The following is a 15,241-nucleotide window of genomic DNA, read 5'->3' on the forward strand; positions in this document are numbered from 1 at the left end:
AAGCTATTTCCGCGCGCGTGCTCCAATCTTAGCCAGTAGCTACAATTTTCCCATACCTAACGTGCATTGGCAACAACATTTTTAAACAACGTGTTTTATTGTCGGGGTCGAACTTGCATTCACGACAACAGAACGAACCTGTGCCCATCGCCTCAAAGCTTAACGCCACACTGACATTTAAGCTTTTACGGCCAAAAAACGTTAATAATATATACACAATACAGCAAACAATCACTAATCATGGACTATACGTGGACCTACGTTAGTACCCAAATCCGAGCACAGAGCACACAAACAGTCGCGTGGTAAGTTACGCACTCTACTCATGGCCTTTGATTTTTGTTCCTACATTGGAAATGCATACCTGAATAGTGGATTTATTTGTTTCCACCGATTTCTAGTGACCTGCATCAATATAACTTTGATTTAATTGAATTTTGCAAATGTGGAAATCTGAATTTTCGGGCGGACCAAACATTTTTGATGTTTAAAATATTGTATCTTAACATTGGTATTACAAGATTTATCCGTTAACATTGGTCATATATATTGTATAGCTCCTAGTAAAGCAAACTAGTCAAAATTAGTTCACATTTATGTCTTGTCACACTAATCAACATTCCATTACGTTTTCAGCGGATATTGATCTGCTTTTTGTTTGCAGTGTATGTTATCATTATCCAAATATAGTTATGCTCTCTTGCTTTTTTTCGAAGACGATAATTTTAGTTTCTTGCAATTAAACATAAATTCAATTTTCGTATTTCGTTCAGGTGAGAATAAAGAAAATTACATATAATATTGCTCACAGTTCTCGAAAACCAGGAAATGTTTATTGTTGTGCTCGAATATACTCTCAAACAAACGTAGGCACTAACATTCAAAATGAGTTACCCTGTAGGTTAATCACACTTAAGTCTTACTATTACCTGCTGCGGTTTCTATTACTGTTGCTTACTCAACTTACTTTAAAGCCGAACACGTGCTACCGCCTATGCCCCACTCTTTTTACCTTCCCTATTATCGCATTAGCTATATCCGCCTATTAGCCAGATCGGAACATATAAATTCTGCTTATTACGCTCGCTGTCGTTTAGTCACTCTTTTCAGTTGTTTTTGTTCTGTTGCCGTACTTCATGCTACTGTTATTAGTTGGTTTTTATTGACACCTTTAAGTTCGTTTCGATTTCGGTATTCCGTATTGGTTTCGTTGTGCCTGCCACATTTGCCCAACAACTTTTGTGTCGGTTTCGCGGTGGCAGCGCGGAATCTTAGCTATTCGTGTTTGTAATGTTGCAATTGTAGTTGTTGTCGTTACAGTTGATGCGGTCTTCGCCAGGTCTCTGTTTTTCAGACTGCACCTTGACACTCATATTAAAAAAAGTGCAGCTAAAAATAAAAATAGTGCGATGGCAATGAAAATGATTCGTAAAAGGGTTGTTTGGTGTCTGCGGCGGACTCCATTTAACGGCAACTGGCGTTTTTATAGAGATTTGTTATACAACAGATAGTTGAACGCTGCCTATATGTTGTTGACAAGTCAACAATCTAGGTCACATTTAATGATTTATTTATGCAATTATAATTGACTTAAAAGCGGCACAAATAAAGTAAAACGGCTTTTATTTAATAATTCTGAGAATTTTAAAATTTTTGTATTTATTGATGTCCAAAAATATATATTATTTATTCAAATTTCTTTCATTTGTTTTAAATGGCTTTTATACGATTTTTTATTTATTTTTATATTTGTACCATCACATTAAATTTATTATATTCACGTTTCCACTTAAAATATTTGACTTTCTTAAAAATTCTCTTTGATTATTTTATGCATATAGTTTTCAAATTCCCGCATTTGATGCTTATATATGTTTGCATATCATTATTGTTATAGCTGTTATTCGCGTTTCTCTCTCAATGCACCTCCCCGAACACGCTTTACATAACTCACTTACTGCATCCGTACGTAACAAACAAAATCAACTTAAAAGGGAGCACTTTATATATCCGAAACACAGGTAATCTTCAATTTCACACGTTGATTCGTTCTCTTATAATTTCTTTACACTTTTAAAGGCTTCAGTAAAGCATTTAGGCTTATATACGCGTCGATATTTGTATTTGTGTTATATATGAATTATTCGTTGGCTACCGTGTTGTATTTTGTTGATTTCCTTTGAATTAACTCTCTTTTAGTATATTCCATATAGAGAGAGCTATAGTCTATACTCCGCTTATTGTTTTGACTCTTGCGCTGGTATTTGAATGTCAATATTTCGCTCAAATTTGTATCCGTTTTCACTGTGCTGTTGTTTTGCAAACCCGACCCGAACTGAGCGATAAAATGACCAAGTTTTCTTTTTCATGCAGCTAGCACGCATTTTTTCGGAATCAAAGCACAGCAGAGAGCCCGACACGGCGAACTCTGTTGCGCCTCTTGCTTTTCGGAATGGTATTGACAAGCTTTTTGGTTCTAAAGCTGTGAGCAGGTCCTCTCGCTAAGCTCTGCATGGAAAGCTTACGATTTGATACCCGCAAAGTGCATACGCTCTCTTTTTTAAAGTAGTTTCTCTCTTTCTCCCCCACTTCTTGTGCTAAAAACAGCTGATTTGTGTAAATAGCCGCCTCCCCCTACATTTAATTGGTACTCTACAATAAAATACGGCAACAAATGACGTAATTTTCTAATGGTGCTTAATTACCATATTACAGGAGGGAAAATAGAAAATAACAGAAAGTAAAATATAAAATAACCCCCATCTCGGTAAAACTCAAACGCTAAAATTAAAAAAAAAAATTAAATTTAAAAGACTACGTCATCGGTGGCAGAATAATTTGCTACTTAATGGAAGCGAGGTTTCGAGGTACCGGAAATATAACGCCCTTTCAATTTACAACATTATTTGAATAAATAAAACATGATTAAGCAACAAAAAATAAAAACAATTCTAAGATATATGTAAGCTACATTCGATATGTTTAGTATAAACAAAATTCGTAGTTACTTGGGCTACCTTCGAAGAAAAAACAAACTAAAATAATTTAGCTCCGTTAAGTCAGGAGGGTCTGACTGATTAATACCTAATTAATTTTATTTCATTAGTAAATTATGTAGGTGTCCACGCTTAAACTGAATTGCTTGGGGTCGATTGCACGTACACTCGAGTCTCTAACTTTAACATACAAAACCAATATACCAATATAAAATTAAAATTGTGCTCTAGTCTCGAAGTATGGACTAACGAATGCTCTGCACTTGCAGACACTTATAAATATTCACCCTTAGTTCTAGACATACATCTTTAAAAAATTGATCGCTCCTGGTTTGAACTAACAACTTGCCCTATTTGTTTAGTTATTTAAATATTTATTATGTAAAATTATCGGGTGCTTAACATTATTAAAAAAATATGTTCAATGTTTGCGTGAGCTTATGTATTGTGAGGAAAATGGCGAGAAATCTTTTGCACATCTTGTTAGTTCGAACGATGGCAAATTAATATCGAAATGTAGTATTCAAGGTCCTGTCGAATGGGATAACATATCTTTTAATTTTATAAAATTGGTTTTTTCTCTTTTTGTGTGAAAATATGTGAGTTAAAAGGAAGGAAAGGAAGAGGACACTGCCCGTTGCTGTTATCTAAATTTTCTATTCGTTCGTGTCTCATGTCCTCGAAATGGAAAGTAGCTAGTCAGAGCTTACGTTAAGATCTGGGGAAAAACGCAGGTGTGGAAATGCGAATCTCACGTCAAGAGCCCTATTGATTTAATTTATAGGATTTGTCCATTTGTACTTTATGAAAAATATTGAGTTGGTTAATGGACGAAAAAATTTCAATATTCGTTTAGAATTAACAAATACTAAAATAAATATATCTGCATGTCTTCAAAAACAAACAAACAAACATATTGCTGTATGTGCTGTGTGAATACTGTGTTTTTACTACAACAATTCATTTTTTAAATGTTAGCTTTTCGTTTGTCAATAACAATTGTCTGTGAACCGACGACAGAGCTTTTATTTCGTAAAAATGAACGAAGACACATTATAACGAGAAAGAAGGCCTATCATCGGCTAATACCCTTGCACCCCCAACCTTTCCATAATGCTCATAGTACTTTGCCCGTGTCTAAGAAGCAAAGGAAAAATGACCAATGTAAAGCTTGGTCCAGATACCTTGTTAAACAAATATGTTTTTCATACAACAACTTAATTTTCGACCGATCTATGGCAGCTATATGATATAGTGATCCGATCCATCTGGTTTTGACAAACGTACATAGTATGTGCTGCGTACAACAGAAAGAGGGACTTCTGCAAAGGCTATGTCGACTTGGCTGTTGATACTGATAAAGAATATATATGTATATGTCGGGTTATCATTATGCTTTTCTTGCGGGTTGCTACTCATTTTTAATTATTCTTTATTAATTGTCTATGGCGAAGAATATGTAACATACAACGTAGGACAGTTGCAGAGTCGAGCTGATAGAAGTATAGACACCTTACGGAGCACGCGCTAGTTTTCCGGCTCTATCTCGTCGGCGATGTGGGGGCTCAGAAAAAAATTCCTAGATTTCAAATGCTCGTTTGCAAATTATTAATTATTAAAATTTCGCGTGCTGTTTTGGGGGAACAGGTCGCCCATTAATCGGTTGGAACGACATCATAGACAAAGAAAAGAGGAGAAAAAGAAAAGTAGGTCTGCACTTATTTATGAATGTATAGTGTACGATAGCTACCCCAGAGATGGAAATTGGAAGCAGCGTATACCCACCCTACCATGATCGTCCAAGGGCCAAGACATGTTTGAGACGATCCCTTGTACACCCTTGATAGTGTTTACATTGACTCAAGTCTGCTTTTCATAAATCCCGGAATGGGAAAGGGTCTTAGTTAGAATTCATGGTTACTTCTTTATTTATGTCAATTAGATCTTTCATTTAAGTTGTGGTTATTCCTTAACATTCCAAAAGATATTACAACATATAAATGAGTTAATTTTACTTTAAAGTTGCTTCCTTACCACTAACCAAATTTTACATATCTTTTGCTTACTCTAGGCCAAAAACTAGTTGATTTATTTTATTACTATACCGAAGCGAAAAGTTGCTTAAAACAGTAAAGATTAATATGTATATTTTATATATGCAAATATGTCAAAGACACAAATATGTATCGTTATAATAAAAGTAGGATTAAGCTATGCAGATTATATTATGCGGCTAAAGGCCATTTTAGCTGTTTAATAAATTTACCGGAGGTATGCTTAATATTTAGCCCCACTACTGTACGGTGCAGAGCTGATATGCATTGCATGCGACTGATCAAACGCTCGTCAATTTGTTATCATTATTTTTTTTTTACCGTTGATTACTCCGGTTTCACATAAGCTCGGTTCACGCTTTGGCACAACAAGACGATAAAACAACAACAACTGTTTAAAATTGTCGTACGCATGCTCATTTGGCTGTTGAAAAAAAAAAACGTATTTTGGCTCGTGAACCTGCCAAGTAATACCGAAAGTACTTATGGCGGTGTCCATACGAGTGGTATTTATAAATATGTTTAAAGACAGGGTTTATTTTTCTGACGCAATGTTTTAGATGAATTAAAGTTTTAAAATTTTCATTTGCCGACAAAAATCACTTTGCTTTTCACTTATTGTTAACTCGGCAACTTTTCGCTTTAGTACAAGTTTAGTTTTCACTGCAGGTTATGGCTCGGACTATTACAAACGGCGGCACTTTCGTTTGCTAACTTATAACATTTTTTTTCTTTTTTATGAGCGTCGATCCGTGCTTGTTTAACACATGCCGAACACTACTGTGTCAGGTGGCGATGATCTGCCATGCTCCCTGTGCCCGTAATTCCGATTCTGCTCGATTATTTCAGAGAGTGAGAAACTTAGCTTAGGGGTTTCTGTATAAGTGCCAATCAGTGTACACCAGAAAATGATAATTAGAAAAATAAGTACACAGCCCAAAAGCAATGACGGCTGGTCCGCAAGAGGAAAGAAATATTTACCCTTTTGGGATTGGCACCAAAATGAAAACATGGAAAGATTGTTCCGTCCGACTGTGGGCTTTGTTTTTTCAAACTACGGTCAGCTATGTACCAATTGATAGCTGCCTGCATGGACTCAAGCCAATGGGAGTTCTGTGGACCAATGCCATTAAGCATGAATTTCTTTTCTGTAGTATTTAAACTTAGTCTTGTATTTTTAAATTTAGCACAAAAAAATAATACAAAAGCGTCCTTGCAGGTAAGGCTTAGCTTTAGGCAAAATTATTAAATGCGACTGCTCTGGTTGACAATCACTGGTAGGAAGGTCGAGTCTGGCTTGCGGAAGTGTCATCTAACCTCACCGTGTCGAAAATTCGCAGACACGAATTTTTCTTATAGATCGAACACAAGTGTGCAATTTCCAAGTGTAATCGAGTAATTTTATATTTCAGCTAACATTTTATATTATATTATTATATTATATATAATATTATTTTATATTTATATTTTATTTTTGTTGTCATTTTCTGCGTAGGTAGGCAAACTACAATAATTAACAAAAATACTACTAAAACCAAAAGAAATGTAATACTTACTAAGTGGCAAACCAATTGTAAGTCACAACTGCATTAACGAAAATTCCATTGCCTACTTTTGGGCACACTAAAAAAATAGTCAACTAATTTTTGTTAACAAGCGCCATTACAAATACCGAGTGCACTGTTCTGTTCAATTGCCAAAACGTTAATAATCGCATCTTCCATCCAACCTTGCTCACACGTCTTCTGTTAACACGATAGCACTACTGCTATCACTTTCTCTCTCAGTGACTCAGTATTACACGCACAATAATTATCTCCTGCTTAACTCTTTCTTCAAACCTCAGTCTAACATAATTGGATATCTTAACATTTTAGTCAGGTGCATATTAAGGGTTCACAATTCGACTTTTGTTATTTTCTCTATGATTCCTTGTGATTATGAGACTGGTTCCGTCAAGAGCGCCACACGCAATTTTCCAACTTTCGTTTTTCACTTGTGTTTGCCCAATGACGCATATCCATATCCAAAGTTATTGCAACTCCATTGCAACTAACAACATAAATGGACAAATTTTATCGCACAACATATCCTCTCACACGGATATCTTACAACAATGTTAACAAATCTCGGCGGTTACTCCAATTCCTCCGGAACATAACCATCTGGCATCTTTCTCAAATCCTCATGGCAATATTTATATGTTCTCTTATTATGCAATGTCTTCAAAATGTACCTGTCGCCTTCTAACACTTCACTAATCAAAAGTGGTCCTATAAACTTTGCATCCAACTTGGACTAATGCCGCTCTTCATTTTTCAATAGATCGTAATCCCCAACTTTGTGTCTAATGACAGCCGATTTATTTTCATCGAATCTGGTTTTGACGTAAATAGCCTGGTTATTTATGTTTTATAATGCCTTATCTCTAATATCTGCTTTGTCGATCTCAATCTCTGTATTGCACGGTGGGATCAACCCCAGAGGACGTGCCTCTTTGCCGATTAGCAACTCTAGAGGACTTGCTTTGGTTACACTAATGTAAGAATCGGTCAGTTCGACTGAGTGAGATACGCTTATACAAACAGAAGTAAATTATAGAATAATTTAATGCGTTAACTTCACCAATATTTGCTTATATCTTAGATTTTTAAGAAGCGTCCGTCCTCCTTCTTTATTAGCTTGCTGCTTTTTCTCTAGTGATGCTTAACTCGATACTTCTTCACCTAATTATCGACTCGCTGTGAATGGCAATGGGTTGAGATTGCCAGACGCTTACACTACTAACTGTGTAATTCAAGGCAAGCTGTACCTCGCTAAGAGCATCCTGCCAAGACCGGGGACTTGATTCAACCGCGGACAAAATGTTTTTGAGAGTGCTCATAACGCGCTCAACTTGTTCATTCGCGCGACACCTTCCTGCAGCTATAATATGTAGTTTAACCTCCTGTGACGCACTAATCTCAGCAAATTTTCCACTGATTTACCTTGATCAGGAAATATTCTGGACGAAACTCCATATAAAGAAATAGTGGATTTTATTGCCTGAATGCAACTATCGGTATCTAATTTTAATGTATGAAACAAATAAACAAATTTAGTGAAAGCATCAATTGCACTATTACATATTCCTAAAGGTCATTCTTTCCACTAAGCTTTTCTGTAATGTCGATATGCACCGTATGCCATGGAATATTTGACTTTGGGATTGGGTGCAACTCAACTTGCATTTTACCAGATGAACCCTTCACTGTTTTGCATGTGATGCAACTATCGGCAAATTTTCTAACATATTTATTTATCTTAGCAAACTAATAATATTTGTAATAATATAATATTCGATTCGTGAGCTTGATTTATCACGGACCATTGAAATGGATGCGGTACCACGGGCAAACATCGTGTCCTTCCATTTCTTTGAAACAAAACGCCTTTTCTCAATTCATAAGTTTGCGCAACATCGTCAGTCAATTCATTACTGTTAAGTTTATTTATAATGTCGGTAATTTCAGAATCTTGTCGTTGTTCAGCAGCAAGCCAATCGCCCGTGATTTCAGCCAAATTTACACGCTTTTCGGGAAATTTACACCCTTGATTTTAAGTCGTCTCTTGGTACATGATTTCAGGATAAAAAGTCTACGTGCGCCATACGCTTACCTTCTCTATATTCTATCTTGAAATCAAAAGACTCTAAATATGCCCACCAGCGGTGCACCCTTGGCGTTAGGTCCATCTTTGTTCTCGATGCTTTGAGAGAATTGAAATATGTATACACAACGAATTCACAACCAAGCAAATAATGCCGGATATGCTTAACAGACTTAACTAGTGCCACTGTTTCCAATTCATAAGAATGGTATCTGGACTCAGCAGGGGAAGTTGTTTAACTAAAATATTTCACTACGTGAGGATTGCCATTTATCCGATGCATTACCATAGCGCCATGACCATGCGAACTTGCATCGGTGTGTAGTTTTATCGGTTATTGTGGATCAAATATTATAAGCACTAGCTTATTTGTAAGAACTGCATTGATTTGTTTTCTAATTGCTTCCAATTCATCATTTCAACTAACAACGTTTTTGCTCGAAGTAAGTGAATATATCGGTTTCATAATCTGAGAGTATTGAGGCACGAATTTACGGAAATAAGACGCCAATCCAATAAGTTGTCTTACACTACTAATTGTTGATGGCGCTGCCAAAGAACTTAGCGCAAGAACTTTCCACGGATTATGTCTCAACTCTCCAGTTCGCACCACATACCCCAGATACTGTACAGCAGTTTTTAGTAACCCACATTTATTTCAATGGAATCAGGGTGAATTGGAATCTGATGGTACTCGCTAACCATATCTAAACAAGTAATGTACTTTGAACCCCTGAGTCGAGCAATTTGGTCATTAATAAGTGGTAAAGGAAATCTACCAGAAACCGTATAGGAGTTTAGCTCACGATAAGCAATGCAACGGCGGTCTAATCAATTTTTTTTAACCAATCATATAGGACTAGCATAGGGAGAACAACTAGGTCAAATGATGTTACAGTTTAACAATTCATTCATCCGTTCACGTACAATTTCTTTTTCATTAAGACTCAGTCGATATGGTAGCCTCTGCACAGTTTTGTAAGGGTCAATCCACCTAATGGTCATTTCACCTGTATTAGCCTTTGTGCAAGGGATTCCATCAGTAAATGCTGCTGAATAATTTTTAAGTAATTTAATCGTTTTCTTTGTCGTTATCAAGTAATTCAGTATCAATATTAAATGATAGAGCAGATGACTCAGACACTGCACAAGAATTTACGGACTTTGTCTTAACAACTTCAAATTTATCCGAATTTAACGAAATTTCATATCCTTGATTGAGCATTTCTCTACCGAATACAATATCATTTGTGTGATGCTTGTGTGATATAACATGGAATAGTAATTCTATGATATTTGCCTTAATCGAACATTTACATAACCTTTGGTGGGTGCTTTATATGCGTGTCGCCCATACCCCGTATTATGACAACATTGTTAACGAGCTTGCTATCAAATTTATCTGCTATCACTGATTCGAATAAGCGAACATTCCGCTCCGGCGTCGAAACAAATTGGAAAGGTCTCACCTCAGTGTATTACAACTGCTTTGGCTCAGACACAGAGCACTGATTACATTTCTTCTCGGAAACCGCTCCAGATGTTGTTGTATTGCTCGTGCATCGATTTGCAAGATGTCCAAGTTGTCCTCATCGGTAACAGATTACACTCCGCAAGTCTCGCTGTAATTGTTTTTCCAAATCAGAACGTTTGAGTTTACAGTCAGCCATTTTGTGTTCTGTTTTCTTGCATAAGTGGCACACAATTTTGACTCGCTTGTAGTCACCACTAGCTCCCATCAGAATCTTTAGCGCTGCGCTTTTTGTCAAATGAAAATGCCTTCAGTTCCATTTGAAGTTGAGTTCTCGTTTGTATATTGGAAGACAACATCATGCGCTGCAAACGACTTTCGAAATTTGCCATGTGCGCTATCTTCTCTCATCTATCTTCTCTGTACTCATGTTTCGCCATTTTGAGGTTAGGGACGTGACCATGAGGCTTGCATATAGTGCGAGGCACTCGCTGGACCAAAGACAGTGTTTATATTGTCTTTGGCTAGACTATATTGTCTATGGCGAAGAATACCGCGTGCACTGTTCTGTTCAATTGCCAAAACGTAATAATCGCATCTTTCATGCAACCTTGCTCACACGCCTTCTGTTAACACTATAGCACTACTGCTATCTCTTTCTCTCTCAGTGACTCAGTATTACACGCACAATAATTATCTCTCAGTCTAACATTATTTTGGCACGTACGCCACTTAGGATCTTACGCAACATTTCTCTACACCTGCATCGAGCTAAGCTGACCATCTGGCGAATAACGCAACATAGCGCAGTCGCCAATAGTCACAAAAGTGTTCTACTACATTTACACATTTTACATATGTCTTGTGCGATAGAACGGCATCGCTGTTGTTTTTTATTCCGTCGCACTACAGGAAAATGCTTTGGCTTACTCTCAGTGCTCTTTCAATTTGCGTATTTATTGTTGTACTGTCTGTGCGTGTATTTGTCCGCACAAGCAAAAATGTCATTGCCGCGTACCGAGCGTTACGACATTGCATGACGTTGACCTAGCGATATAGCTAGTGCAAAAGGGTTGACGATTTCGTTAGCACACTTTACTTAGCGATTGTCCTCGAGCAAAGATGAGGGCGATTTATCTGATCCAAAAGGGCTAACTATTTCGCCAGCACACTTTACTTAACGGAAATGCTGGTGCAAAGTGGTTTGTTCTTTTGATAGTTGAAATAATACTCATAGTTGTCTACAATTATACAATTTTGATTTTCTTAAAAAAATTGCCTTCTTAGCATTAACTTACAAACAAATGACCTTATAATTAAGAAGCTGCATTGTTTTTTGAGCAGCATTTCCCTTTGATATAGACTCTGAAATTAAAAGTCAATGTTACATTTCAAATGCTAACTTTTTTTTAATAATACATACCAATTAACACTGAATAAAAAATATATGAATATTAATGCAAATACATACCCATTAGAATAATAATGTTTTAACGTTTTCCAGTTAAGTAAAATTTGCACGTACAACTCATAGCTTCACTTCACATATGACACGTTTTAAAGTTATGTACCTCGTGGCAGACAGAATCACAAGTAAAAGGAAACTACACAATTAACAAAAGACGCGCGTGCCGCATTGACCTTGTTGCCTATATCTTTTTATTGGTCGTCATCAAATTTTTGAGACGAAGCATAGACTTCATGATAAAAAAAAATCTTTAACATTTTCGTTTTGATTGGCACGCATTGCATGACCATTCGCTATCGAATTTCCTGACGATCAGTAATGCATAAGATCTTTAGTTGTCATCTTTTTCTGGGGGCCATCGCATCAACGTTCGTTGGCGAATTACCTAACGAACGGTGATGCCTCAGATCGTTAGGGGCGCTAGGCACACATACACACAAAAAAATGCGTGTAAGTGGGAAGATTATAGGCGCAAAAGTAAATTCATTATTGACACGCGTCTGAATTGAATAAATAGAATGCAAAGGCTAATATGATCAGTCGAAAACACTATGAACACTACATATATGTATATAGAGTATAATAGATACTCACTTTTTACTCAACAAAAAAAAAAAAAAACAAGTAAGAGTTTCTAGTCGGGAGCTCCCGACTAGGGGATACCCCGAACCCTCTTCGTTCAGCATCAAATGCATATATATATTTTATTTTAGAAGCTATATGTCAAGTTTGGTGGCTCTAGCTCTTATTATTTACCAGAATTGCTAAAAAAAAAACAGGACAGCGATATCGATATATTTTTATCGATTGCTTGGAAACGGAGTTAGTTATCGATTATCGGAAATAAACTCGATTTGCGCGGGAACTAGGAGCACATACATCTAAAATTTGAAGTCTCTAGCTCTTATAGGTTCTGAGATCCTTGCGTTCATACATACGGACAGACAGACAGGCGGACATGGCTAGATCGACTCGGCTATTGATCAAGAATATATACACTTTATGGGGTCGGAGATGCTTCTTTATGCCTGTTACATACATTTGGATTTTGCACAAATACAATATACCCTTAGACCCATTTTTAATGGGTTCAGGGTATAAAAATAAAACGTGGAATAATAAAACGTAACCTTACTACGGAACACATAATTAACTACAGACGAGCAAACGCTCTTTTCAAAAACGAAGTAAATATCAGAAAAATATATGCAACTAACACATTCACATCGACAATAGAACCATCTACACCTATAGCTAGTATCTGGTCAGACAGACGTTTCTGTGGGCTTAGTCCAACCAAAAACAAACGCTGCATAACAAATCGACAAAATAACATAGTCGAAACCACACGCAAAAGCATAGCAGATACTTTTGTAAGTCATTGGTCAGATCTCTCCCGGGACTCTAACGTTAGTATCCATATTGTGGAAGAAAAGTACAAAAACCCAGATGGATTCTATAGAAAAGGACATCACTTTAACTGAATTTTAAGCCAGCATACAAACTCTCCTGGGTTCAACCGAATATCTTATCCAATGATTAAGAATAGCTCACATACAGTCCAAGCTGAAATTGTAACTCATTTTAACAACATATTAAATAACTACATTCCACAATCCTACAAAACCAGTTTAATTATTCCCTTTCTAAAACCAAACCCAAATAAAACAGAAGTATCTTCGTACAGACCTATATCACTCAATTGCTGTATAGCTAAAATACTAGATAAAATAGTAGCCAAAAGACTCTGGTGGTTCTTAACGCAAAACAAATTATTACACCAAAACCAATTCGGTTTTAAATCACAAGATCCCTTAACAAAAAACAACACACATCAATCATCTCCCTTGATTTTTATAAGGCCTTTGATAGAGTCGGTGTACATACAAAAGTAGATCAACTCATGGAATGGAAAGCAGGACCAAAAATTATACAATATATAAAAAACTTTATGTCAAACAGAAAAGTTGTAGTAAGAGTCGCATTGCAATCATCTAATACCCTTCCATTGAGTAATGGCATACCACAGGGATCACCATTATTCGTAATAACATTTCTCATTGCATACAACAAACTTGCCAACATAATATCATCCCGATGACTTTTTTCTCATAATTAATTTCAACAAGAACAAAAATATCACCTACAACCTTGATACAACGTTTGAAAACAGTCAAAGCTGGTGTTCCTATTCAGCGGCCGCCATTTCAATCAACAAATGCAAGCATCTACACATATGTAGAAAACATAATTGTACATATAATATATTTTACAATAACATGCAAATACCCACTGTCACTTCAATAAAGCTATTAGGATTAACAATAAATAATAAATACAGTTGAAATTAAAAAATTAATAAAATCAAAACATCATTATCTAAAAGACTTAATGTAATAAAATGTCTCGCTAGCCCCCGATTTAACTGCAATACTATAACACTTCTCTCAATTACAAAAGCTACAGTTATTTCTAAAATAGATTACGCTTTATTTATATAAGGCTTCACACCCAAATCAACTTTAAATAAGCTGAAAACAACTTTTAACGCTGCAATGCGAATGTCACTCGGAGCCTTCTGCTCAAGATCCTTCTTGAAGCAAATATCCTATCATTAGACTTCAAAAGAATCTTTTACCATTGAAACTCGTCAAAAATCTTCTAAACTCAACAGACACTCCAATAGCTTATATCGTCAAACACCATCATATAACTACAAACGCAAAAACAACCTCATCAATCGAACGGTCAATAAGTACATCGGTATCAGATAATTTTCCATTCACACCCAAAAAAATTCCATATCTTAAACGGTTTTTACATGTTTTCTACCTACAGATGCAATAGACACCTCACTAAGAACACATAGAAAACCAAAAGGTTCTAGTCGGGATATCCCGCTAGGGGATACCCTGAACCAAAGACAATATAAACACTAAGATGAGTAACGCCATACAACAAAATGCTACTATGCAGCTTGATTTTTTGAAAATTGAGAACGAAAACGAAATCTGTAGTATTGCGCTCTCACAGCCGAGAGAACGAAAAAGCTAAACAATAGAATTTGCTCTCAGCTTCGGCTCTATGAGGGCCGTGCAAGCAATTATGTTTGTATGCGTGTGAATATACATACATAACAGCATATTTGAATGTGTTGTTATTCACTGCTCTGGCAAAGTCTTTGGCTGGCAAAGAAACAATTTTCTTAGTTTTTTAGCGCAGATCACGACCTACCCAAAATTTCTGTTGATATATGAATACATTTTGTGTACTGAGGTTGGCTCCGTACAAAATATGCATTTTTAACTCGATGCAAATATTTATGTAATTTTTTATATTTGAAATTTTTTATAAAATTATTATTATTGTTAAGTAATACAAAATAAATTAAAGAAATAAAAGTGCAAATTTGTTGTGTTCAAAGATACATTAAATTAATTTTTATTATTTTTTGTTCGAATTATAAAAAACAAAGTACGCAGGGAACACCGCGAGGAGGCCATTATAATTATAACGGGCTCATAACTAAATATGACCTTCGAGTCGACTTGAAATGTAATTGTATTTTTTAGAACTCTTTTATTTCTTAATTGTAGAATAAAAA

General features: G+C 36.0%; 1 protein-coding gene across 4 annotated transcripts in view; it reads right to left on the minus strand.

Moving 5' to 3' along the window:
• The window catches only part of pHCl-1 (pH-sensitive chloride channel 1), a 67,610-nt gene extending 65,267 nt beyond the window's left edge, over positions 1 to 2,343 (minus strand). For 2 of the 4 annotated variants that reach the window (XM_032434003.2, XM_070207820.1), the window contains exon 1: positions 2,156 to 2,343. The gene's annotated coding sequence lies outside the window, so the exon portion shown is untranslated. Of the gene's footprint in view, positions 1 to 967; positions 1,657 to 2,155 lie in introns of those variants that run through there. The other 2 variants (XM_070207818.1, XM_070207817.1) reach the window with 2 other exon arrangements.
• Positions 2,344 to 15,241: the final 12,898 nt, after the last annotated feature.

Source organism: Drosophila virilis, chromosome 3 (genome assembly GCF_030788295.1).
Source record: "Drosophila virilis strain 15010-1051.87 chromosome 3, Dvir_AGI_RSII-ME, whole genome shotgun sequence".
Classification (NCBI taxonomy): domain Eukaryota; kingdom Metazoa; phylum Arthropoda; class Insecta; order Diptera; family Drosophilidae; genus Drosophila; species Drosophila virilis.